Raw genomic sequence first — 25,727 nt, 5'->3', positions numbered from 1 at the left:
CAGGGCACACGGTAGGGCTGCCCACTGTTGCCGCTGCTATTCACATTGGCTATGGAGCCTCTAGCTATACAATTGAGGGCAGGCTTAGAAAGGTGGGGCCTAAGGGTGGGGAACAGAACACACGTGGTATTGCTCGCTATATGCAGATGACACCTTGGTGTATGTTACTGACCCAGAAAGATCAATCCTGTTTTTGTTACAAATGATGGCTGACTTTAGAGAGATATCTGGCCTCCAGGTCAATCATCGGAAGACTGTCGGGGCTGACAAGAATTGAGGCGGCGGCGTTGCCGCAGGTAGGGTTGACATGGGAGACCAAGTCCTTTCAGTACTTGGTATGCAAATAGCCCACTCTCCTCAGCTTCAATACGAATTGAACATGGGAAGCATAATGGATGGCCTCAGGCCTCCGGTCAATTTTGGATCACCCTTCCACTGTCCGTAATGGGTAGAATAGCACTTAGTAAAATGGTATTACTCCCGCTGTGTCTGTATGTCATGCAAAACTCTTTTTGTGAATTGCCTTATTCGCTGTTTTGGCAGATTGATAAACTACTGCTAACTTTAATTTAGGCAGTTAAGAGATGCAGAGTCCGCCTTGAGGTCTTCAAGTTAGACTTAGCTGATGGGGGACTGGGGCTACCCAACCTCCACCTGTACTACATGGCGAGCTTACTACAATATGCGCCCTGTGGTGGAGTGATACCCCCAACTTGGAAAAAGAGTTACTAGAAGGTTCTATATGTACACTTGGTTACCAGGCTTGCTTAGGAGTGGAGCTAGACTGCCGCAAGATATCCCCTTCCTAGTGTTACAGGTGGCAAGGATGTGGGAGAGAGCTGTCACACAGGTGTTGCAGAGGGCACCCTATGCGTGCCGCCTCCTGTTCTAGTGGAGTTGCCCTTTTGTTAGAAATACAGGATTTTTCAAAATGGCGAGCGGACGGATGTAACAATGTGGGTGATTTATATCAGAATGGCGCATTTGGGCGAGAAGAGGCTGAGACCTTCTTTGACATAGACCTGGGCCAATTCCTACAATACGCCAGCCTATTGCAGATGGCTCAGGAGATTTGGACCTCCTTCCTTGTGGAACCCACTGAATCCCACCTTGCGACGGCTATTATACACCCAGGATATGACCATGGGCTACTTTCTAGCACCTGCAAGGCCCTAAAGAGAGAGAGACAGATTAATATGAATGGGACAAGGGCTATGTGGGAGGCTGACTTGGGATCTCCGCTTACAGATGGGGAGTTGAATAGGGCCTGCTCATTACTGTGGGAAGGGACTAGCAATGCCAGGTTTAAACTGATGCATTTTTACTACTTGCACAGAGTATATCTGGCACCACAGCGCCTACATAGACTGTTCCTTTTCACGTTCTGATGGCTCTGCTCAATGTGGCACAACCCTCGATAATTTCGAACACATCACATGGATATGTAACTCTATTAGACCTTTTTGGCACCAAATAGTGAAAACACTAAGAGGGGTAATGGCTCTGAAATTGCAGGTAACAATGAAACGCTGTTTGCTAGGCCTCCTCCCACTCCCAAAAAAAAGGGCACAAAATGGGGCTCTGATTTGCGCAGCTGGGGCTTGTTTTAGCTAAGAGACGCATTGTGATCCGATGGGCAAATCCAACCCCTCCAGTACAGGAGGCGTGGCTAACTGACCTCATTGAGTGGGCAACTGCGAAGGAAGGTCGCCTCTGTAAGATGCGTACGGATGAAAAAGCAGAACGAGATATGGAACTCTAGTGTGGCATGATCGAAGAACTGCATGGGGAGGCTGTGGGGGAGGATGGGGACCCCTCATAGATGACCACCAATAACGAGATACGGATGCTGTCATACCCTCTTGGGCGGTAAAGTGGTAGCGTGAGATGTATGGTTGAGTGTCTGAATGATGATACGCCTGCTCTCCAGTCAACTCTGACCTACATTGCCTTGGCTTCCTCCCTTTCTTGTTCGAACTGCTTATGTAGCCACAGTTTGGGTTCGGCTGACTCAACTAAGGGTCTAGCTGACAAGATATTGTTGACTGGTCTGGTGGTGTGGCACAGCTGTTCTCTCTTCACATTTGTATCTGGTAATATGCTCTACAGTATCACAGTTTAATTGTTAAAAGTTAATAAACTATGCACTGTATCAATATGGGCAGGATAACCCACCACTACTGCATGCCACTGTTATGTAGATGTGCCGAAACATTGTACAAGTATTACGGTATTACCTGACCATGTATATTATAGGTAACACACCGAAAATGTCCGCAAATAACTAAATCGATCTGAATTTTTTTTATAGTTTATAGAGCCGGATAAGATGTATGGTTCACGTACAGAGATTCTCATATGGTGCAAAAATGTGTAAATTGTGATAGTTGCATAAATAAAACTGGAAAAAAATATATATAAACAACTAATAAACCATAAAAACCAAAAAGAAAACCTTACCTTAAAATTAGTTGTTCAGGCAATTGTTATTCAGGCACAATTGTTGTTTAGACAGTAGTTGTTGAGTACTTAGTTGTAGAGACTTTTTGGTTGTTTAGCAGTAGTGGTTCAGGCAAGTAGTGGTTTAGACCTAGTTGTTCAGGATGTTTCCCTTCTGGAGTTTCAGCTGCATGACGAGGTGTCTTTTGTTGCAGAGTCCCTCGAGGAGTGCAGATAGGCCGGCGGGGTTGGAACCAGGTCAGCTGCTCCTTCTTGTCTTCTGCTGGGGTGTCTCTTCTTTGTCCTTTTCTTTAGGTCGTCAGGATCTGAGTTCTAGAGTTCAAAGGTGCCACCTAAATACCCAATTTAGGGGTGTTACAGAGAGTGCCAGGTGGTAGCCAATGGGCTGACCACCTTTAGGGTGACTACGCTAACCCTAGTGGCCTAATTCCTCTGCAGCAAGATGGAGTTAGTGTCCACTTTAACTCGTTCAGCTTAGGGGTGGGACTGGCATGAAGTGGGCATACCTCCTAATGAGCCTAATTATTCTGCCTGTTCTGCCACCAAAAGTGGGATTAGGACGGGGGCTTTGTCATCTCCTCCATCTGGAGAGACCTAGGTTGCATTATAAAGGCGGCTATGCCTTTGAAGATTACCGCCCTGAAATGTCTATCCTGTCTGGGTGAGGTGATAACTCCTGGCCCAGTGCAGGCTTTTGTCTCTGGCCTTCTAGAGCATTGGCTCTCACACCTTGGGGGGCCAGAAATGCGTCTAAGGTGGCTGAACTGGTCAGGACCAGTTGGTCAATGCACTAGTATCTGGTAGGTTTTCAAGGGACACCTCTAAGGTGCCCTCTGGGTGCATTTATTATTAAATCCCTCACTGGAATCAGTGAGGGTTTGTTAATCTGAGATGTTTTATACCAAATATCCCTGGGTTCAGAGAAGCCTTCATGTAGCTGGGAAACCTGAAGTGACTAGTGTCCAGCACATGCATCTAAAATGGCTTCCGTGTTCACTTACTATGTCTAGGAATCGAAAGATATAGCAGTTGCATATCTGCTCATGCATATATGCCCTCACATATGTCCTGTTGCACCCTGCCTTAGGGGTGGCTCACACCTGGCACATGCAGTGGTAGGGGACCTGGCACACAGGGGTGTGATTTCAAATGTACCTGCACCAACACACGCAGTCTGCAATGGCAGCAATATGTGGGTTTGGTGAAGGCTCTCTGGGAGTGGCACAACTGGCGCTGCAGCCCTCAGGGAGGGACCTTCCTTAGTACCCTAGGCAATAGGGGTACCATTTACTAGGGACTTACAAAGTGGGCTTAAGTGTGTGACAATTGTAGAGAACGACTGTGCAGTTTTGGGAAAGAGCTCTGGCACTGGGGAACTCGTTGACAGGGCACCAGTGCACTTTCAGTCCAAATCACATCAGATAACAGGCAAAAATTGGGGGCTAACCATGCCAAAAGGGTGCTTTCCTACAACCTCACTACATCCTGAAAGGTGAAGAATAAAAAGGAGGTATTTGGCAATTCAGTGACCACACAATGGTGCCTTGCACCTGTTTCCAGAAACAGGAATAATTGTAAGTAGATAGAAGAATTGCCAGGTTGCCCCAAATTACACAGGCCCCAAATAATTGGTCACACAAGTTATGCTTGCACAGTTGAGCTTGAGTCTACAGTCCAGATTATGGCTTTCCTTGTAATGCAAGAGTAGAGCTGCCAATCTGATAGAAGGCAGAGAAATTACATGGAGGAGACTGAGGTATGTCAAAAACTATCAAGATCAAGGGTAGAAATCAAGAAGGAATCCAGGCCCCACCCTGAAAGAAACTAACAACTGTGCTTATTTGTAGTACTGGAGGATGCCCTGTGGCTCTTCATTGTCATGAAAAACAGCTTGATTGGAACCTGGTGTGCGATTTGAAAAATACAAAGACGTTGCACCTTCTCCCGAACTACATGAACAGCATCCATGCTACTATCCAGGAGAGAACCATATAAGAAGGGGATTTCAAAGGTATGCCGGTTGTGAACTCAGTAATGCTCAGGCAGTAGAGAAGACTGGGTGAGCTCCAAAGGGAGCAGATCTGACAGTGGCCTGGTAAAACACAGGATGCATTTGGGGGTTTTCTGTTATTTAATGTGATTGGCTTGAAAACAAAAGCAGAACACATTTAGTTAGAAAAACATAATTAGGGTACATACAAATATTACTAATAACAGTAATATTTATATTGTGCTATTTTGCCACAATATGCAAAGATTTTTCTAAATCACTTGGAGATGAATGTCTAAATCATGCTTCTCTATCAATACTTCCTAACGCTAACTGGCATACAGCACCATGTGATTCTTGGATTAAGTTCTAATCTTAAATAGGAATGCTTCACCCTAAGGCTAAGGATCTAAACATATATCATGAACGGCTGTTTTTTGATCAATGAATTGAATGCATGTCAGAGACACTATGGAATTCAGAAATAAATGCTCCTATCTGATCCTTCAGCTGCGGAGATGCTGTAAAAGGTACATAAAAAGGAGTGAGTCCAATTGGCCAACTGGTTTAGAAAACCAATTTCTAATGTTATTATTGTCCCGACAAAAGAAAAGAGCCATGTTCTTAGTTCCAGAACAGTTACTGATTGGGGAAGTAGGTTTGCTGCATATTCCTGTTCAAATCACCACGGAATAAAGGCAGCCAGCGGCTACAGCGCTCAGATCTCTGAAACAACTTCAAATAGATAGATTTATGTTATGTTAAAATTGCTTATATAGCGCCTAAACTGCCCAGGGGCCTCATAGCGCTTATACTGCAACGCAGAATCTTCACTGTTCATAACCGCATAGGAGCCAATGTAAGGCGGAGATTCCGGTCCGTATGGATTGTTGCTTGGATGTTTTTAAAAGCAGTCGTGCAGCTGCATTTTGCACCCTCTGTAGTCTTTGTAATACATATCTTGGTGATCCTACAAACAGAGCATTGCCATAATCAAGGTGGGATCCTATTAATGCCTGAATAACCAATCTTCTGGCTAGAAAAGGCAGGATTTCTAAAACCTTCCTCAAAGTCCTAAGCAGGGAAAAGGAAGTTCCAGCTACTCTGTAGACGTGTTGCGACATTGAGAGTTGGGGGTCCAACCATACCCGAGACTTTTTATAAGGTGTTTAGGGGGCGGAAGAGTGGCCACTCCTGTTGTTATAATTGGATTAGTTATGAATTTTTTGTTTGCCCAAAGAACATAACCTCAGTTTTTCCATCATTGAACTTCAATTTACTTCCCGACATCCATACAGCAACTGCTTTTAGGCAGGGACATAATGCTGTCCCCAAATCCGGTTGTGTGTTGGAAAGGGAAACAATAAGTTGAGTATCATCTGCATATGATACTAAGTTCAGACCAAATGACTGAACAATCTCTGCTAATGGCAGCATATAGATATTAAAAAGCAGAGGGCTCAGGGCAGAACCCTGTGGGACTCCACAGCTGCTTATGATACGCTTGGATGTGCAAGATCTGTCCAACACCTGGAAGGATCTTCCTTGAGTAAATGATAGGATCCAATCTAAGGCTACTCCAGAGATTCCAATCCCCGCATTCTATCTTTAAGAATGTTAAGGTCAACCGTATCGAATGCTGCACTCAGATCTAGGAGGATGATGGCTGTTTCAATTCCTTTATCCATCCTCTTTTTTGCTTCCTCCGTAATCGCGATCAGTGCGGTCTCTGTCCCATGCAATGGCCTAACACCCATCTGTGTGGGATGTAAGATCTTTCTCTCTTCCAGAAGAGCAGAGAGCTGAATATGTACATGCTTCTCTGCTAGTTTAGCCATTATAGGTAGCAGTGAAATCGGCCGGTAGTTATTCAATAGCTTTGAATCCAGATTAGTTTTTTTTAAGAGAGGCTTAACAATGTCCTGTTTCCATAGGTCTGGTACTACTCCAGAAGATAATGAAACATTAATAAGACTTGTAATTACCGGACGTAACACTGGTACTCCCATGAAGAGAATCTGAGGAGGAGCAGGGTCCAATGGAGAGCCTGATTTAATGGATCCCAGTAATTTTGTTACTCTATCCATACTAATAGGAGTAACATTTGTTAGAATAATCTCTTCCCTACCCTCCTGATCCCTAACGGAGTAGTCTCCTTTTAGAGTATTAGAAAAGGATACATAAATATCCTGAATCTTTTCATGAAAATTGTTTTCAAGATCATCAACATGTTGCTGCGGGGAGTCCATAATTTCTGACTCCTCAGAGGGGTGGATAAGATCTTTTAAAGCCTTAAAGATCTCCTTAGGAGAATTGGCTGCAGCTTCAATTCTTGAAGAGTAATAGTTAGCCTGTGCATTTTTGATTTCAGTATGATACTCTAATCAAATTCTTATATTCCTTTTTCATGGAGTTATCTTGCGTTTGCCTCCATTTCCTCTCTTGCTTCCTACATTCTCTTTTCTTCTCAAGTAAACTTGAGGTAAACCACTGGGAAGACTTCTTCCTTGGCTGCTTTCTAGAATCGGAGATGGGTATGAGTTCACCCAGGCTATCACTGATCCATTTATTAAAAGAATGTGTCAAGTCTGTTATATTGTTTATATTTATGTTTTCTGATCTATTTTTTTGCAGTGAGTCAATAAACTCAGGGGCATTTAGTTTGTGCCATTTCCTTTTGCGTGGAGGGGTCCTGACACTTATGATCTTATGCCGAGGAATGGTTAGTTCTAGTTCTAGCAAGTAGTGATCACACCATGCTAGCAGACGGGATGATAGAAATTCTAATCCTAAAACGTTAGAGAATACAAGATCAAGAGTGTGACCTTTCTTGTGAGTGGGACCTTGAATTAACTGTATTAGGTCACAGGCCTTCATGGCTGCTATTAGCATCTTTGCAGAGACATTATCAGCATTTTCTGCATGTAAATTAAAATCCCCAAGCAGTATAAAATTTAATTTGGTACATGCTAGTTGCGAAATATTCTCTGCCAGTGAGGCCATAAAGTCTCCCATAGGGCCCGGTGGACGATAGACCAAAACACCAGACAGGGTATGATGAGGGTTCGCACTAATAGAGAAAAACATGCTCTCATAGCCTTTAATCAGTGTAGGAGTTGTTGTGACCATGCATGTATCTCTATAAACAACTGCAATACCACCCCCTCTATTAGGTCTGTCAATTCTGCTAAGTTTATAGCCAGTAGGTAGTGCCATCACAATGTCTGGAGCAGAACTTTCATCCAATCATGTTTCCGTTAAAAATAGAGCCATTGGTTTTATTTGTTCCAAAAGAAGGAGGATGTCCGTTATATGAGACCCTAAAGAGCGACAATTGACTAAACAAATAGGATGTTTGTAGCACTCCTTAGTCTTTTGTAGATCAGTACAGAGTTGGAGGGACCAATCACATGCAGGGCACCTATATGCCCTACAACTAAGATCTATAGTCTGAGTACACAGACTTTGAGACTTATTGTTCATAGAAAGCAATGCCTCTTTGGTGTATTTAATAATTACCTTCTCAGCAATGTCAATGTTAATTCAGCGTTTCTTGGCTCTTAGCACGGTCTGGCGCAGATGGGCGCAGACGGGCTTGCCTTAGGCGCGCCCGCTGCGCGACGCAGTCATTATGACTTAAAATAGCCCAGCAGGAAAAAAGGCTTGGAGCGCTAACCCCAAAGATGGCGCTCATAAGGGGAACTCAGTCCCAAAATGGCGGCGATTTCCGACCCGTCCCCTCCGCCAATAACTAGCTTTTAACACAGGCTAGAGTGCCGAAGGGGGAATGAGCAGGTAAGAAGATTCTAAGATTAATTGTTATTATTTATGAAAGCAGTAGTCTCGTAATCTAAAAAATATTAACTCCTAAACGAGCATTGGCACTATTTTAAAAGGATCATGAACATCTGAGTTAAAACATAATTCGATATAAAACATATATTACATGTGCAAATGAACAATATACAGGAAGGAGACCAAATTCATACAGTTAGGAACAGTGAATTACCGTGTGCCGCGAGCGTAGGTAGCAGATCAAAATAAACCTTTCTGACTATCTTTCGCCTACCTTTATATGGAATTAATTCCCTTAAACCAAAAACATGCCCTCAGTTGAATTTAAAAATCAATGTGAGGACAATTCAGCAATACCTCAAACAAGATCCAGAGTAACTTTAGCACAGTAAGCTGTTTTTAGTCCAAGTAAGGAGTATCTACTACATGTCCTCTGTAAACACTTTAATACATGCATGGTACAAAATATGGACCACTTTTTAGCACAGGGTATCAAGAGAGCCTTCATCCAATTAAGCACTCCAATCTACTAAAAGACACAAACATCCTTGAGCTGGTTAGGGTCCAATTACAAAACTTCCTCCTGCCAAAACAATGTCCAAACCTCATATCTTCAGGCTTTTTCTTGTTCTAAAGGTGGTTAAGTGCTTTTGTCGTAGTTGGACTCTTGCTTTAGGCTAGACTGCTGGTTTAGGGATGACAGCACTTTTGTTTATAGGCGACTAGGCCAATCCTACAACAAGGCACAACTGTCTGCCCAACCCTACCGGGACACAAGCAGTACCTCACCAAAAACCCAAACAGTAAAAGGTGATTTGTAGCAGCCTGTACACATGGACTCAAAAGTGCGACAACTCAGGGGAGTTGTGGTTAAACGGAGATTATCCTTTTCTCACATGAGCAACAAGTCTCAGTTACTCACAGGCAATGAAGGAGATGCAGTAAAGTTGTCAACAGCTTTTTATTAACTAGACTGCAATCTACTGTAAAATGCATGGACTGCAATGATTAGGATAATGAACAATGCAAGAAGCAGAACTGTAACAAGCATTTACAATGTACTAGGGTCTCGCATTTGTCGGAGTTACAGCTGTTGTAAACTCCCAACCGGATTTTTCCTGCATTTAAAGAAAATAACAGCGCGATCGCGCTGTACAGTTCACACAAAGTGCGTTTATTAATGTAACCGGCAAAAGTGTGATTAACAAAGCGCTCGACTTCTGCCCAGCGAGATCGCGCTCCGAAAACACAGAAAAAGTAGTCCACAACCACAGCGAGCCTCGCATGTTTTCGGTACTTGGTTGCTGTGCTCGACGAGGGCTAACCACAGAAAAGGCATGACGTATGCGTGCCTTCCACCAATGAAAAGAAGCGGATTCTAACAGGCAAGCCAACTTGCCAATGAAAGACACTGATGTGACGTCGACGGGACTCCGAGCCCTTTTCTAATACCTAAAGCATCTTGCTAGTGATACGCATGCGCAAGCGCATGCGAAGCAAACTCAACCCTAAAAATGAGTCGTGAATATAAAGACCCCCACCATCTTGCAACAACATGAGATGTGAAATAGGCCCTAATACCCTAGCATGATGAACCTAATCTCTAACCTAAGGACAGCTAGGTGTGATAAATCTAATCTGACAGTACTATTTCCATGAGAAGGGCCCCCCAACACTCATTACCTTGGAATGAGGTCTCTAGATCAGACTCCGTGGTGACACGAAGGCTGGGTCTGCATCAAGGTGACGTGTAGCATAGGTAGCACTGATGTCATCTGGTAGGAATCCCTCTGATAACCTTGTCTCTATATGAGATGTATTTATACAGATCTTGTAGGACCCCTGACGCAGGTATGTTCCCAAACAATAGATAAGAAAGCCTGCTTGGGAAGGCAATTACATAAACAATGCCCTCCAACAGGGTCACCGACCACGGGAGCACCGCCAACAGGCTGGCGGTGCTCCCGAGGGCATTCTGACCGCAGCGGTTCAGCCGCGGCCAGAAAGGGTAAACCGGCGGTCTCCCGCCGGTTTACCACTGCCCTTGTGAATCCTCCATGGCTGCGGAGCGCGCTCCGCAGCCATGGGGATTCTGACACCACCTACCGCCATCCTGTTCCTGGCGGGTCTCCCGCCAGGAACAGGATGGTGGTAGGGGGTGCTGCGTGGCCCCTGGGGGCCCCTGCAGTGCCCATGCCCATGGCATGGGCACTGCAGGGGCCCCCGTAAGAGGGCCCCGCAAAGTATTTCAGTGTCTGCTAAGCAGACACTGAAATACGCGACGGGTGCAACTGCACCCGTCGCACCCCTGCAACTACGCCGGCTCAATTCTGAGCCGGCGTCCTCGTTGCAGGGGCATTTCCTCTGGGCCGGCGGGCGCTCTTTTGGAGAGCGCCCGCCGGCCCAGAGGAAATGTCTGAATGGCCGCCACGGTCTTTTGACCGCGGTGCGGTCATTCAGCGGCGGTACCTTGGCGGACGGCTTCCGCCGTCCGCCAAGGTCAAAATGACCCCCTATGTTCCTATCACACGTAAGTGAAACAGAACATGATGTTAATACCTATGTATATCACGTGTCTTTGACGCTGATAGTGACACCTTCACAGAGTAGCACTGACAACGTGAAAGTAAAACATCTTTCTAACTATAAATATAGCAGCCACCTGGGAAGAAATAATTAAATAAATGCGCTAAAAGAGAGCAGACTAAGTATATTAAAAGTCATTAGGTGAAGGGGACGGGGACACAGGCTGCAAGCCAGAAGGCTAAGCTATCTTCTGGTTCCCAATAAAACCAAATAGGATCCATTACAGTTTGTTGAAAAACACTTATTAAGCACGGCAGTACTTTTATGCACGACTGCTGGAGTAACATCGAAGATGAACATGAGCAGAAGTGCAGGAACCTAAACTAAATAGAGGCAACATTCTGGAAAGTACATTTCCTGCATCAAACAGAAAATAATGCTTAGAAGGGTAAGGAGGGGCACTTACTTTTTCAGTAACAATTAGACCATAGTTACACTGCAGTCTCAAGTAGGTGAAAAGAGTTTTCGGCCTCATGGTCGCGAAATCTTCAAACTTTAGATAGCTCAATCAGCCAAGTACATGGCTCTATCCATGGGATAAAAGTCTACTGATCCTCTTGTTAAACTCCTGTTGGGCTTCCTTAGATGGAGCCCTTCACCTCTGCCAGATTAAGTGCTGTTTTATGTAAAGTATAAATGGACAGTATGTGCTAAGGGAATAGGATCTTCCAAATCTAACACAAAATGAAAATGACTGAATCTGGATTAACACCTTTGAACCTTCCCTAGTCTGGGCCATGCACCATGCAAAGTCCATAGTAGTTTCGCCCATGTTAGTTTTCTGGACATAATTCAACATTGGGTCCAGAGAGCTGACCTGTAACAGTAGCTGGCTAATACAGGTTTGGCTGCAGGATTCATATTAGGTGGTGAACTGTCCAGCAAAATCTTGGTCCTGTTTGAGGATGCCAGACCTGTGACTTCTCAATGCCCATTCTTGGCCATTTGATGCTTCACTCCTTTTAACCAGAAGATAGATTTTAAAAATGGCTAGTGATGAGACTTTGTTAGGAAGCTCTGTTATAATCTTATTTCCTATCTTACATATTCCCTTTTTGGATCAAACATATTAATTCAGATGGGCTTTAAATGTAAAATTCACAATTGCCAATGTCATTAAAATATTTGTTTCACTGCAAAGTGATAACCCAGCTAGTCAGAAAATATATGTTTTATTTTCGCATGACTTGAATTGCTTTTCTAGTTACTGATTTAAAAAAAATGTTTTTATTGTTTTTGATGGTTGCGTTAAACCAACAGCAGAAAGGGCACTGAATGCACACTGTAGGAAGTTAGCTCTGTATATACTATCTCAAAGTAAGAAGAGACAGTGTGTGCACAGAGTCCAAGGGTTCCCCTTAGAGGTAAGATAGTGGCAAAATTAGATAATTCTAATGCTCTATTTTGTGGCAGTGTGGTTAAGCAGTAGGCTTATCAGAGGTTAGTGTTAAGCATTTGTTGTACACACATAGGCAACATATGAGGAACACACATTCAAAGGACTTAACTCCAGGCCAATAGTTTTTATATAGAAACATATATTTTTTCAATTTGTTTTTAGAACCACAAGTTCAAGATTTGAAGTAAATACATAAAATGAAAGGTACTCCACACAGGTAAGTTAGGAACTTTGAATTACAGAAATAACATATACAGTTTTTGTGAAAATGGCAATAAGCTATTTTAAAAGTACACACTGCAAAAATCAACAGTTCCTGGGGGAGGGAAGTATTGGTTAGATTGTGAGGTAAGTAAGACACTTACAAGTCTCAGTTCCTGGACATAGGCAGCCCACCGTTGGGGGTTCAAGGCAACCCCAAAGTTACCACACCAGCAGCTCATGGCCTGTCAGGTGCAGAGGTCAAAGAGGTGCCCAAAACACATAGGCGCCTAAGGAGAACAGGGGTGCTCCGGTTCCAGTCTGCCAGAAGGTAAGTACCCGCGTCCTCGGGGGGCAGACCAGGGGGGTTTTGTAGAGCACAGGGGGGACGACAAGTAGGCACACAAAACACACCCCCACGGCACAGGGGCGGCTGGGTGCAGTGTACAAAGCAGGCATCAGGTTTTGTATTGGTTTCAATGGAGGGACCCGGGCGTCACTCTAGCGGTGCAGGCAGGGGGGCTTCTCGGGCCAGCCATCACCTGGGCTAGGCAGAGGGTCATCTGGGGGTCACTCCTGCACTGAAGTTCGGTTTCTTCTGGTCCTGGGGCTGCGAGTGCTGGTGGTCCAGGTGTCGAGTCCCTTGTTACAGGCAGTCGCGGTCAGAGGGAGCCTCCGGATTCTCTCTGCAGGTATCGCTATGGGGATGCAGGGGGGTCGTCTTGGGCTACTCACGGGGTCGCAGTCGCCCGTGAGTCCTCCCTATGGTGTTGGTTCTCTGGATCTTGAGCCGGGGGCGTCGGGTGCAGAGTGTGAAGTCTCACGCTTCTGGTGGGAAGCGTGAGGTTTTTGAAGTTGTAGAAAAGTTGCACGTTTGTTGCAGGTTGTTGAGCGGAGCCGCTGCTCACGGAGTTTCTTGGTCCTGGGATTCAGGGCAGTCCTCTGAGGCTTCAGAGGTTGCTGGTCCCTGTCGGATGCGTTGCTCGTTGCAGGTTTTCGAGTCAGGAGACAGGCCGGTAGGGCTGGGGCCAAAGCAGTTATCGTCTTCCATCGTCTCTGCAGCGCTTGTAGTTCAGCAATCCTTCTTCTTGTTTCAGGTTACAGGAATCTGATTTCCTGGGTTCTGGGGTCCCCCTAAAAACTAAATTTAGGGTTGTGTTTAGGTCTGGGAGGGCAGTAGCCAATGGCTACTGTCCTGGAGAGTGGCTATACCCTCTTTGTGTCTCCTCCCTGAGGGCAGGGGGGGGCACATCCCTAATCCTACTGGGGGAATTCTCCAAAACTAAGATGGAGGATTTCTAAAGGCAGGGGTCACCTCAGCTCAGGGCACCTTAGGAGCTGTCTTGACTGGTGGGTGACTCCTCCTTGTTTTCCTAATTATCTCCTCCAGTCTTGCCGCCAAAAGTGGGGGCAGTGGCCGGAGGGGCGGGCATCTCCAATAGCTGGGATGCCCTGGGGCGCAGTAACAAAGGGGGTGAGCCTTTGAGGTGTTACAGTTTCTGCAAGGGGAGGCGTGAAGCACCTCCACCCAGTGCAGGCTTTGTTCCTGGCCACAGTGACAAAGGCACTCTCCCCAGGGGGCCAGCAACTCGTTTGGTTGTGGCAGGCTGGCAAAAACTGGTCAGCCCCACACTAGAAGTCAGGTTAGTATACAGGGGGTATCTCTAAGATGCCCTCTGGGTGCATTTTACAATAAATTCCAAATTGGCAACAGTGTGCATTTATTCTGCTGAGAAGTTTGATATCAAACTTCCCAGATTTCAGTGTAGCCATTATGGAACTGTGGAGTTTGTGTTGGACAAACTCCCAAGACCACATACTCTTATGGCTCCCCTGCACTTACAATGTCTAAAGTTTTGCTTAGACACTGTAGGGGCATAGTGCTCATGCACACATACCCTCACCTGTGGTATAGTGCACTCTGTCCTAGGGCTGCAAGGCCTGCTTGAGGGGAGACTTACCTATGCCACAGGCAGTGTGAGATTGGCATGGCACTCTGAGGGGAGGGCCATGTCGACTTAGTCATTTTTTCCCCACCAGCACACACAAGCTTTGAGGCAGTGTACATGTGCTGAGTGAGGGGTCCCCAGGGGGGTAGCATAAGACATGCTGCAGCCCTTAGAGACCTTCCCTGGCATCAGGGCCCTTGGTACCAGGGGTACCAGTGTCAAGGGACTTATCTGAGTGCCAGGGCTGTGCCAATTGTGGAAGCAAAGGTACAGTTTAGGGAAAGAACACTGGTGCTGGGGCCTGGTTAGCAGGGTCCTAGCACACTTTCAGTCATAACTTAGCATCAGCAAAGGCAAAAAGTCAGGGGGGTAACCATGCCAAGGAGGCATTTCCTTACACACCCCCTAAAACAAAAGAGGTGGGTAATTCACTGGTGTCTCCCCCGCATGGGGCCAGAACAAAACTACCTTGCAAACTACAAAAGAAAAAACAATGTGAAACCACATAATAGGATTACATGTTTGCAATGGAGATCAGGTAACATTCGCATTATCTGTATTAGGAAGTTGAATTCTATAATATTTCAACCAACCCCACCAAACCTTAAAGAATCCTGCGTGGGGCAATCTCTACTCCTATATGTGACCTTCTAAGCAGCCACATGGAGGTCCATCCCAGTGTCGCACAGGTTCTCATTATCCTAATGAGGCTACTGAATTTGGGCGGCAGAATCAATGGGCTGAGGGGTACTAAGTACAATTCCACAATTCCACCATGTGACACCTGTCAGCCTAATCATGTTTTCTGCCCAATCAGCACCACCTCACCTCTGTCGAAGAACAGGGATGATTGTGGCAACCGGGCGCATGACAAAAAATAATCCTCAGGGGAATTGTGGTCGATCAGATCTCACCCTTTTCTCTCTGTTGGTTTAGTCTGACACAGGCATAAACAAAGCAGAATATAGTTCAATAAAGATTTGTTGAAATAACAGCATCTGAAATAGAATGGCATGTTTTGCAATAACTAGGATGATGAAATGCAACAAAAGTAAAATTGTGACAAGGAGAGTGAAACCCAAAAACAGTCCCACCATACGGTCACTAGGAGTAATATATAGTTCTCCTTCCTAAGCTACGTTAGAGCACAGCATAATTAGCCTTAATCCGCCCTTGAGGTGTCCCCCCTGGGAAACATCATCCCTTATACCCAAGTAGGGAAGCCTGTAGTCTAGAGAGACATCGTCCCCATGTAAGCCAGGGGTTCGGCAGTCTAAGCAAGCAGCTGTAGCAAAGCAATCAGCATGCGCTCGTAGTCATCTGGCTGGAATATCCCTCGTGTATGGGACAAATTAGTGTTTTTATAATAAAACAGCTGACATTCAAAGAAAGGGTCCCCATGTAGGAATATGTGTGTTTCTATGAATGTTGGAGACACAGCGTACCACTTTTGCCAGCAACCCTTGCTGACTGCAGCCTTGAAGAAAGCAAAAATGAAATGAATGTCCTATTGAGAAAGTAATGCTTTCCTAGGCGAAAGAACAATTAGATAGAGGAAAATAAAACACCACCACAAATGTGGCTATTGCTAGAAAAATAAAGAAATGCTGAATAAACGAACTAGGCTAAAGTGCACAATGGCAGGCCTAGTTTGCTAAAATAATGTGTCTAAAATATGGCTAAAATAGCTATACAACACTTGTTCTCCACTCCTAGTTAGTGTTTTTAATCAATGAACAAGGCTTCATAGAAATTGGTGTGGTAATTTCTCAATGATTTTTAAACAGCAAGCAATATTTCATTGAATACACGTAGTAAGCAATATTTATTGAATACAGGTAGGCGGAAGGTTGGAGAGGCTTCAGTACTGTTTATTTTGAAGATGTTTAACAATGTGTAGAAAACATAAGCTGGAACAAGCATTATTATATAGAGAGGAAACTCATATCCAGGGATTTGAGACTAAAGGCCATCCAGTAGTCGTAAACACCTTTCCTTGCTGAAGGCACATGGAGTCTTTCCCTAGCTTATCTGCTGATTTCATGACATAGCCACTGAGATGCAGAGACAAGAACAGCAGCTGCAGTTTCTATAATGAATATTGCTTCCATGATTCAGAAAAGGTATGCAGGTGTGAGCCATCTATGAAACTTAACTAGGCATCTTTTGGTGCCAAGTTTAGCTTAGTTAGACTAGGAAAATAAGAAGCTGGGGAAACGGATGTAACTAAAGTCTATAAAAAAAAGATACTTACCTTTGGTAACATTATCTGGTAGAGATTAAATCTAGCTGCAGATTCCTTACCTTTGAATTTCTCAGGTGTCAGACTGGATCCAGAAAACTGAGTTAGCAGTACCCCTGCACACCATCAGGTGGCTTTGTTTGGTTCTGCACAGCATCGTCAGAAGTGATGTCACGGTCACCTATATAGGCGCCACCCAGGCACGCGGACATCAGTTACTTCCATGACAGGAGTGCAGAGCCATGAAGTGAACTGACAAGTGTGTGTCCAAAACTAAGGACCTGAAAGGGATTAACCTTAACCCAGGAAATCTGTCCAAAGAGCAGGTAGGCATAGGTGGGTGTAAGGAATCTGCAACTAGATACAGTCTCTACTAGATAATGTGTACCAAAGCTGAGTAACTTGTTCATCTGATAGAGACTTCTAGCTGCGGATTCCTTACCTTTGAATAGATACCCAAGCCATTGCCTCTTGGCAGGAGTAGGGGGGGTGGGTCGCAGACAAATTTTCTAAACTAGAAAGTCCTGAAGGACTGAACAGGTGAAATGTCCATCCCTGTGGACCAGATTATCCAGGCAGTAGTGTTTGGTGAATGTGTGCAGGGACACCCACATTGCTGCCTGACAGATGTCCAGGACTCGGACTCCACAAGCTAACATCGTGGTCAAAACTTTTCCTCTGGTGGAATGGGCCCTTAAGCTTTAGGAGGCTGCTTTTTAGCCAGGGCATAGCAGATCTTGATACAGAGAACAAACCAGCGTGAAACAGTTAATTTCTGTACTGTCTGACTTTTCTCTGCTCCTACATAGCCCACGAAAATTTGGTGCGGTGAGGGTAGAATGACAACGCTGTTTTTGGGTCCAGGCAGTGGAGTCGTTCCTGAGGGATGGGGAGAAGCATAAAAGGTGAGCAGGTTAACAGATTGTCCCAAATGGAATGGGGTCATCACTTTCGGGAGGAAAGAAGCCCAAGTGCAAAGCACCACTCTGTCAGGGAACACAGTAGGGTAGGGAGGACTGGATAGTAAAGCCTGCAGCTCATTCACCCTTCGGGCAGACGTTATTGCCGCTAGAAAGGCTGTCTTGATGGTAAGCAGCCAGAAGGGACAATTGTGCAGCAGCTCGAAGGGAACACACACAAGGTATGCGAGAACTAAATTAAGATCCCACTGGGGAATGATAAAAGGAATAGGGGAAAACATATGTACAAGCCTACTTAAAACAAGGGACTTAAATAAACAACTTTGCTGAGGAACGCGGACAGAGCAGAGCTATAACCCTTAAGAGTGTTCAGAGCAGAATGAAGAGCAGAATATCAGAAAGAGAGGCAGAAAGAGGGGTCAGTAGATTTTCCTATACAATATTTTACACATTTTTGCCATCGGCAGGCTTATACTGTTTTAGTGAAGGAATGACTGGCTGCAAAGATAACGCTACAGACTTTGGGGAAAAGGTAAAAATCTATCAACTGTCGCTGCTCAACCTCCACGCAAGGAGGCTGATAGGTGACAGGTTCGGGTGGAAAACCCTCCCCTGCTGCTGTGTCAGAAGATCCTTCAGAAGGGGAAGACTGATCGGAGGATTGATGCTCATATTCAGCACCTCAGGATACCAGACACTTCGTGCCCAATCTGGAGCCACAAGGATAACTTGGGCCCGGTCATTCCTGATCATCTTGAGAACTCTGGGCAGAAGTGGTATGGGCAGAAAGGCATATAGAAGGCCTGAACTCCACTCAAGATGAAAAGCGTCTCCTGAGCAATGGCCACCTTGGAAAATTCAACAAGCAAAACTGCTGAAATTGTGCCTTCCCTTCAGAGTCAAACAGATCTAACCAAGGCTCTCCCCACTGCTGAAAGAGTCCTTGTGCCACCTCCGAATCGAAACGGCACTCCTGAGTCGCTAGGTATTGACAGCTGAGTTAGTTCACCCTGGCATTCAGGGAATGTGCCAGGTGTTGAACCACCAGGGATATGCCCTGCTGTTCCAGCCATGTCCAGAGACACAGGGCCTCCTGAAAAATTGTCTATGATCCCACCTTGCCCTGCTTGTTGCAGTTGGTGGTGGTGTTGTCCGTGAACACCTGCACTAACTTCCCCTTGACAGAGGGAAGAATATTTTAAATACTAACCGGATTGCATGGAGCTCCAGCAAGTTGATGTGGAGCCTAGATTCTGACGGAGACCAGAGTCCTTTGATTTCCACCTTTCCCAGATGGGCCGCCCCATTCCAGGAGTGACATACCTGTCACTAGTGTCAGGTCTGGTTAGGGAAGAGAGAGGAGTCTGCCTTTGACCCAATCACGGTTCATCAGTCAAAACTGCCGGTCTTTTGCAGTTCCTTCCGAGATTCCCCTGATGCTGCGCCCACTGGAACTTCAGGTCCCACTGCAGAACCCGCATATGCCATCTGGCATGTGTGACCAGCAGGATGCAGGAGGCCATAAGGCCCAGCAGCCTCAGAGTCATTCTCACTGAAATGCAGGACAGAGGCTGAAACATCAGTATCATAGCCTGAATATCCTGGACTCGCTACTCTGGAGGATAGGCCCAAAACTCCACTGTGTCCAAAACAGATCCAATGAAAGAGAGTGTAGGAAAATGCCACTCTTGGCATGGTCACCCCCCACTTTTTGCCTAGTGTTGATGCCAGCTTTGATTGGAAGTGCGCTAGCACCCTACTTAGCAGGCCCCAGCACCAGTGTTCTTTCCCTAAAACTGTACCTTTATTTCCACAATCAGCACAGCCCTGGCACACAGTTAAGTCCCTTGTAAAAGATACCCCTGGTACCAAGGGCCCTGTTGCCAGGGAAGGTCCCTCAGGGCCACCCTCACTCGGTACAGGAACACTGCTTTGCAGCTTGTGTGTGTTGGTGGGGAGAAAAAACTAAGTCGAAATGGCACTCCCCTCAGAGTGCCATGCCTACAAACCACTGCCTGTGGCATAGGTAAGTTATCCCTCTAGCAGGCCTCACAGTCCTAAGGCAGGGTGTACCATACCACAGTTGAGGGCATAGCTGCATGAGCACGATGCCCCTACAGTGTCTAAGACAATTCTTAGACATTGTAAGTGCAGGGTGGCCATACTGAGTATATGGTCTGGGAGTCTGTCATTGCGAGCTCAACAGCACCATAATGGCTACACTGAATACTGGGAAGTTTGGAGTATCAAACTTCTCAGCGCAATAAACCCACAATGATGCCAGTGTGGGATATATTGAAAAATGCACACAGAGGTCATCTTAGAGATGCCCCCTGTATGTTAGCCCAACTGCTAGTGCAAGGCTGACCGGTCTGTGCCAGCCTGCCACTTCCAGACAAGTTTCTAACCACATGGGGTGAGTGCCTTTGTGCATTCTGTGGTCAGAAACAAAGCCTGTCCTCGGTGGAGGTGCTCACACCTCCTCCAGCAGGAACTGTAATACCTGGTGGTGAGCCTCAAAAGCTCAAACCTGGTGTAACAGTGCCCCAGGGCACTCCAGCTAGTGGAGATGCCCGCCCCCCGGACAAGCCCCCACTTTTGGCAGTAAGTCCAGAGGGATAATGAGAAAAACAAGGTCCACCCCTAAGGTGACCAGAGCTGAAGTGACTGCCTCCTTGAGAAATCCTCCATCTTGCTTTGGAGGACTAGGACCAATAGGGATAGGGATGTGCCCCTCTCCCCAGAGGGAGTGGGCACAAGGAGAGTGTAGCCACCCTCAGGGACAGTAGCCATTGGTTACTGCCCTCTGACCCTAAGAAACCTAAATTTAGTATTTAGGGGCGACACTGAACCCAGCTCTTCAGATTTCCTGACAACCTCAAGAAAGAAGGACTGCTAAGCTAAAAACCCAGCAGAGAAGAGAAGCAGACACCAACTGACTCTGCCCCAGCCCTACCTGCCCGTCTCCTGCTTCGAAAAGCTGCAAGAAAAGAAGCAACGCGTTCTGCAGGACCAGCGACCCCTGAAAATCCTCCAGGGGACTACCTGCATCACCGAGGACCAAGAAACTCCCTTGGACAGCGGACCTGCCAAAGAAAAGACCAAGAAACCAACTTTAAAGGGTCACTCACCTCACTCCAGAAGCGTTAGTCCAACTACCCTGCACCCGAAGCCCCAGGCCCGTGTCCAGAGAAACCAGCTATCCAAAGAGGACCCCCAGGCGACTCCGACAACGTGTCCACCCTGGGTTTACCTCTCTGCACCCCCACGACGCCGCCTGCAGAGGGAATCACGAGGATCCCCCTGACCACAACTACTCGGGACAAAGATATCCGATGGCTGGAGAAGCACTGCATCCGCAGCCCCCAGGCCCGTGAGAAACAGACCACCAGTACAGGAACAACCAGCAGGCGGCCTTCACCCTTGCCCAGTTGGTGGCTTGCCTGAGAGGCCCCCCCCCTGTGCCCTGCCTGCAGCGCCTAAGTGATCCCTGGGTCCTTCCATAGAGTTCTATTGAGAACCCGATGCCCTGTTGGCACACTGCACTCAGCCGCCCGTGCCGCTGAGGGTGTGGTTTTTCTGCCTACTTGGGGCCCCTCCAGTACTCCTCCAAACCCCCTAGGATCTGTCCTCTGACAACGCGGGTACTTACCTGCAAGCAGACTGGAACCGGAGTACCCCCTGTCTCCATAGGCGCCCACGTTATCTGGGCTCCTGTTTGACCTGCACCTGACCGACCCTGTGTTGCTGGGTGTTTGGGGTTGCCTTGAACCCCAAACGGTGGGCTACCTATGCCCTGGACACTGAACCTGTAAGTGTGGTACTTACCTCAGAAACTGAACTTTACTTACCTCCCCCAGGAACTGTTGAAAATTTCAGTGTCCACTCTTAACATAGCTTTTTGCCATTTTAAAGAAAACTGTGTACAATATTGATTCTATTCAAGGTCCTAAGTATTACTATGCAAAGTACCTTTCACTTAATGTACTTACCTGCTAAATGAATCTTGTGGTTCTAAAAATAAATTAACAGAAGAATATTTTTCTATATAAAAACCTATTGGCCTGGAGTTAAGTCAGTGAGTGTGTGTTTTCACTTATTGCTTGTGTGTGTACAACAAATGCTTAACACTACCCTCTGATAATCCCAACTGCTCGACCACACTACCAAAAACTGAGCATTAGTATTATCTATTATTGTCTCTGTCAAGCCTCTTGGGGAACCCCTGGACTCTGTGCACACTATATCTCATTTTGATATAGTATATACCAAGCCAGCTTTCTACAGGGAGCATCAGAGAGGGAGTCAGGTGTGACTTCGGCACGTTTATAGTGAGCCCCGGTGAATGCAGGAAGTCTGCCATAGTCTGAAGGTGGGAGACAACAGCCTGGGGCGAGTCCTCCTTCAACAGCCAGTCGTTGAGATAAGGGTAGACTGATAAGCCTAATCTCCGCAGATGAGCTTCGTCCACTGCCATCACCATGTTGAACACCCGAGGGGCGCTGGTAAGGCCAAAAAGGAGCACCACAAACTGAAAGTTTTCATGGCCTACCTTGAACTGCAGGTAATGCCTGTGGGCAGGCAGGATGGGGATGTGGAAATATACATCCTGCAAGTCAAACAATACGAACCTTGGTCTAGGGCAGACAAGACCTGGGCCAAAGTGAGTATCCTGAATTTCTCCTTTTTGAGGAAGAGATTGACGGTTTGCAGGTCAAGAATCGGCGAAGACCTTTGCTCAAAGTGGCAGAAATACCAACCACGGTCTACTTCTGATATTGGAACCCCCTCTATAGCTACCTTGGGCTGTAACTTCCTCTCAGAGCAAGGACAGATGGTCCTCTACCAGCTGTGCTTGTGTTGGTGGCATTGGGGTGGGAAAGATTGGAAAAGGCCCCTTTGAATGATCTGCAAAACCCATGTGTCTGATGCAATGGACTGCCAGTGGGGATGATGATGTTGGACTCTGCCTACAATTGGGCACGTGTGGTCTTGCAGAATCAAACTAGGAGGGCTTAGAGGCTGTAGCTGCCCAGGGGTTAGTAGTGGACGGCTTCTGGTTACCAGACCCGGGGGGTCAGAATGCACCACATCCACGCCCTCCCACGGCTTGGGGAGCTTGCGCAGGATGGTGGCTGGCATAGATTTGGCATAGTGGCACGCCCCTTTCGTAGCCATGAAAGGGCCAAAAGGCAGACTAGGGACGAGGTTTCACTGCGAGGCCGAAGAACATGGCCGTAGCCCGTTAGTCCTTGAAGCACTCCAGCGCTGAATCTACTTTCTCTCCGAAGAGATGAGTCCTGTAGAAGGGCATGTCCATGAGGTTGGCCTGGACATCACCTGAAAAGCAAGATGTTCTCAGCCAGGTGTGGCACCTCATGGCCACTGTTCATGAAACAGCTCTGCCCAGCGAGTCAGTCGTATTCAAACCACATCTAATGGGTAACTTTCCTGCACCTCTCCAGTCCTTCACTGCTTGGGAGATGATGCCATCCTTTGCGCAACTGTACCCCACAAGATATGGGAATAACAACCCAACAGACATGCGGTGTTCACCTACCACAATGCTAGGCTGGTGGATGAAAACATTTTCTTGCCTAAACTATCCAGCCTCTTGGACTCCCTGTTTGGGAGAGTTACAGGGAATGCGCCATGGGAAGTTGAGGCTTGGACTACCAAACTCTCCGGGGTGGGGTGAGGAAACTAGGATCACCTTGGGGCAGGGTGATGGTGACTGGCAATTGTCCTACTTACAGGAGTCCCTGTGTTGGGCTTGGACCAAGTTCCCAGCAGGACAACAGTCAGTACTTCATTAAACGGCAATAGCTGTTTGGATGAGGAAGCCTCAGGCTGAAGCACTTCCATCAAGAGGTTAGTCTTGACCACCACAGAGGGAGGCTCAAGGTCAAGGACCTTCGCTGCCCTCTTCACTATTATTGCGTAATCAATGACACGGTGGGGGTTGAGAGCAGCCAGTATCTGGAAATGTGTCCAGTCCACTGGCATCTCAGAGTTCCTCACACCAGTCCAAAATTTCACTAGGGGTGTGTAACTGGTACACGAAAAGGTCCAGTGAACCCTCTAACCCTTCCCCATGCCTGACTACTCGAAAAAATATTCAGGCAATGATTTAGAACTACTGGACCCTGGTGGAGCCGGAACACTGTTCCAACTCAGGGTTGTTGGGCTGAGAATGGGGCTGGCTCTGCCGGGGGGGGGGGGGGGAGGTGCCGGCAGCATTGGTGTTGGAATCGGCACCAGAGACTGTTGTGTTGGCATGACAAGCGCAGATTCTGATCTAAGATAAGAATCCTTAGACCCTACCGGAGCCGAGACTGGGGCCGAGGCACAGAACCTGATGGGGCCTCTTCTGACCTCACAGGCTCGAAGGCACTTTGGAGGGTCAGGCTGCTCAACTACGTGGCAGATGGCCTTGTTAAAATTCCTTTATTTGAGCGGGGGTCGCTCCAGCTTCTGGCAATGAAGGGAGGCATGGAGTCAGACCTGGCAAAAGCTCTACAGAACCGTGCTCGGAACGCCAATGTTCCTCACTGGTCGCGTCTGCAAATGGACAAGGTTAAGTCGAAGTCCGTTCAGACGACTTCTTCTTGTGCCTCTTACCCAAGTGTTCTGTGGATCTCAAGTGTGAGTAAGGGAAGTTAGGACTCTTGGAGCAGTCCCACAACCTTCTTCTCAATTGGGACCGAGACGTCCTAGGAGTCGCTCTAACTGGCGTCAACCGCCAGGCTGCAAGCAGCTTTAGGGACCACTCCCTCACAACTTTCGACGCCATAGGGCGGCAGTCCGAGCACGATTTTGAGTTGTGGTCACGCTCGAGACACCATAAGCACACTAGCACAGCTTAAACCCTACCTTCCTAAATGACATCTCGACACGTCACAAAACATATTTGACAAAATATTGAAAATAATCTGTCAACAAGAGACAGAGGGGTAGCTCTTCTCCGGATTAGCACTAACTCGCCCGGAAAGAAAAGAACTGACGTCTGTGCGCCTGGGACTCGCCTACATTGGTGACTTCGACGTCACTTCTGGAGCCAATTACACAGCGCGGAACCGAACTAAGCCAACAAACGGCGCGCAGGGGTACTGCTCACAAAAAAGTTTACGGATCCAGTCTGACGCCTAGGAAATTCAAAGGTAAGTAACCTTCAGCTAGAAGTCTTTATCCAATTACAATCATAATGTTACAATAGTTTCTACTGTTATGACAAGTATTATTGCTACAATTTTTTTTTTTTTTTTTTTTTTTTTTTTTATAATATTTACTTTTCATACTGTGTGCACTAGGTTAGGATTTTTATTTTAATAAATCTAGAAATAGATTCCTAGTGTTTGTGACTGTGTATATTTATGGTGAAAAAGTGTTTGGTTCTATCAACTGATCCTGTGAAGTCTTTTAGGACTGATGGTTACCTAAAATGATCTCACTTAAGTAATGCTCAATTGCAGTCCATCAGTTTCTCTGTCCTATGGTGGAAAACTGAAAGAATCCCTGATGGTGGTAGAGATTCTAGAAAACTGATTTCTTGCTCTGGAGAGAATTGCAGACAACCTATCAGCACTGCTGCACCCGCTGGGGGGGTAATACCAAGGAAGGAACAACTGCCTATTATTTAATGGCTTTCTTTGAGGTTGGGACTAGGCTTCGAGTATACGACAAACTGCTGACACTGACTGCAAGAGGAGGAGCTGGACTGCCTGGTGACTGGAGTCAGCCGTGACTGAGAAAGAAAGATGTATGACAGATAACTTGATAGGGGGCCAGAGGGGGAGATTTTCCTAGTGCCTATCTGATCCCAACCTAACATGAACCTAAGCCACCACTTGCATCACAAGGGTCAAGGAGGTGCTACAGACATTAAAAATCACATGTGCAATGGAGGTTGCACTGTCCCTATGGACACTAAGGCTGCGGTCTGCTAGTGTGACCTTAAGGCGTTTGCTACAGCCCTTTGACAAAATCCCTTTTGCTTTACTGAAGAGTAACATTTGTATTTCCTCCAATGCACCAGAGACTCTTGAAGAGGCTTTAATTGAGAAGGCCTTGTCTTACTGAAATGGGAAACATCCCGAATCACATATGTTCCCAAGTTATCAGTTAAACATTTTGATGTCCCCAAACTCTGAACATGGATATCCTGTTCTGGGGGTTACTAGCCAGT

This window comes from Pleurodeles waltl, chromosome 4_2 (genome assembly GCF_031143425.1).
Source record: "Pleurodeles waltl isolate 20211129_DDA chromosome 4_2, aPleWal1.hap1.20221129, whole genome shotgun sequence".
Taxonomy (NCBI): Eukaryota; Metazoa; Chordata; class Amphibia; order Caudata; family Salamandridae; genus Pleurodeles; species Pleurodeles waltl.
This window is presented reverse-complemented; position numbering follows the sequence as displayed.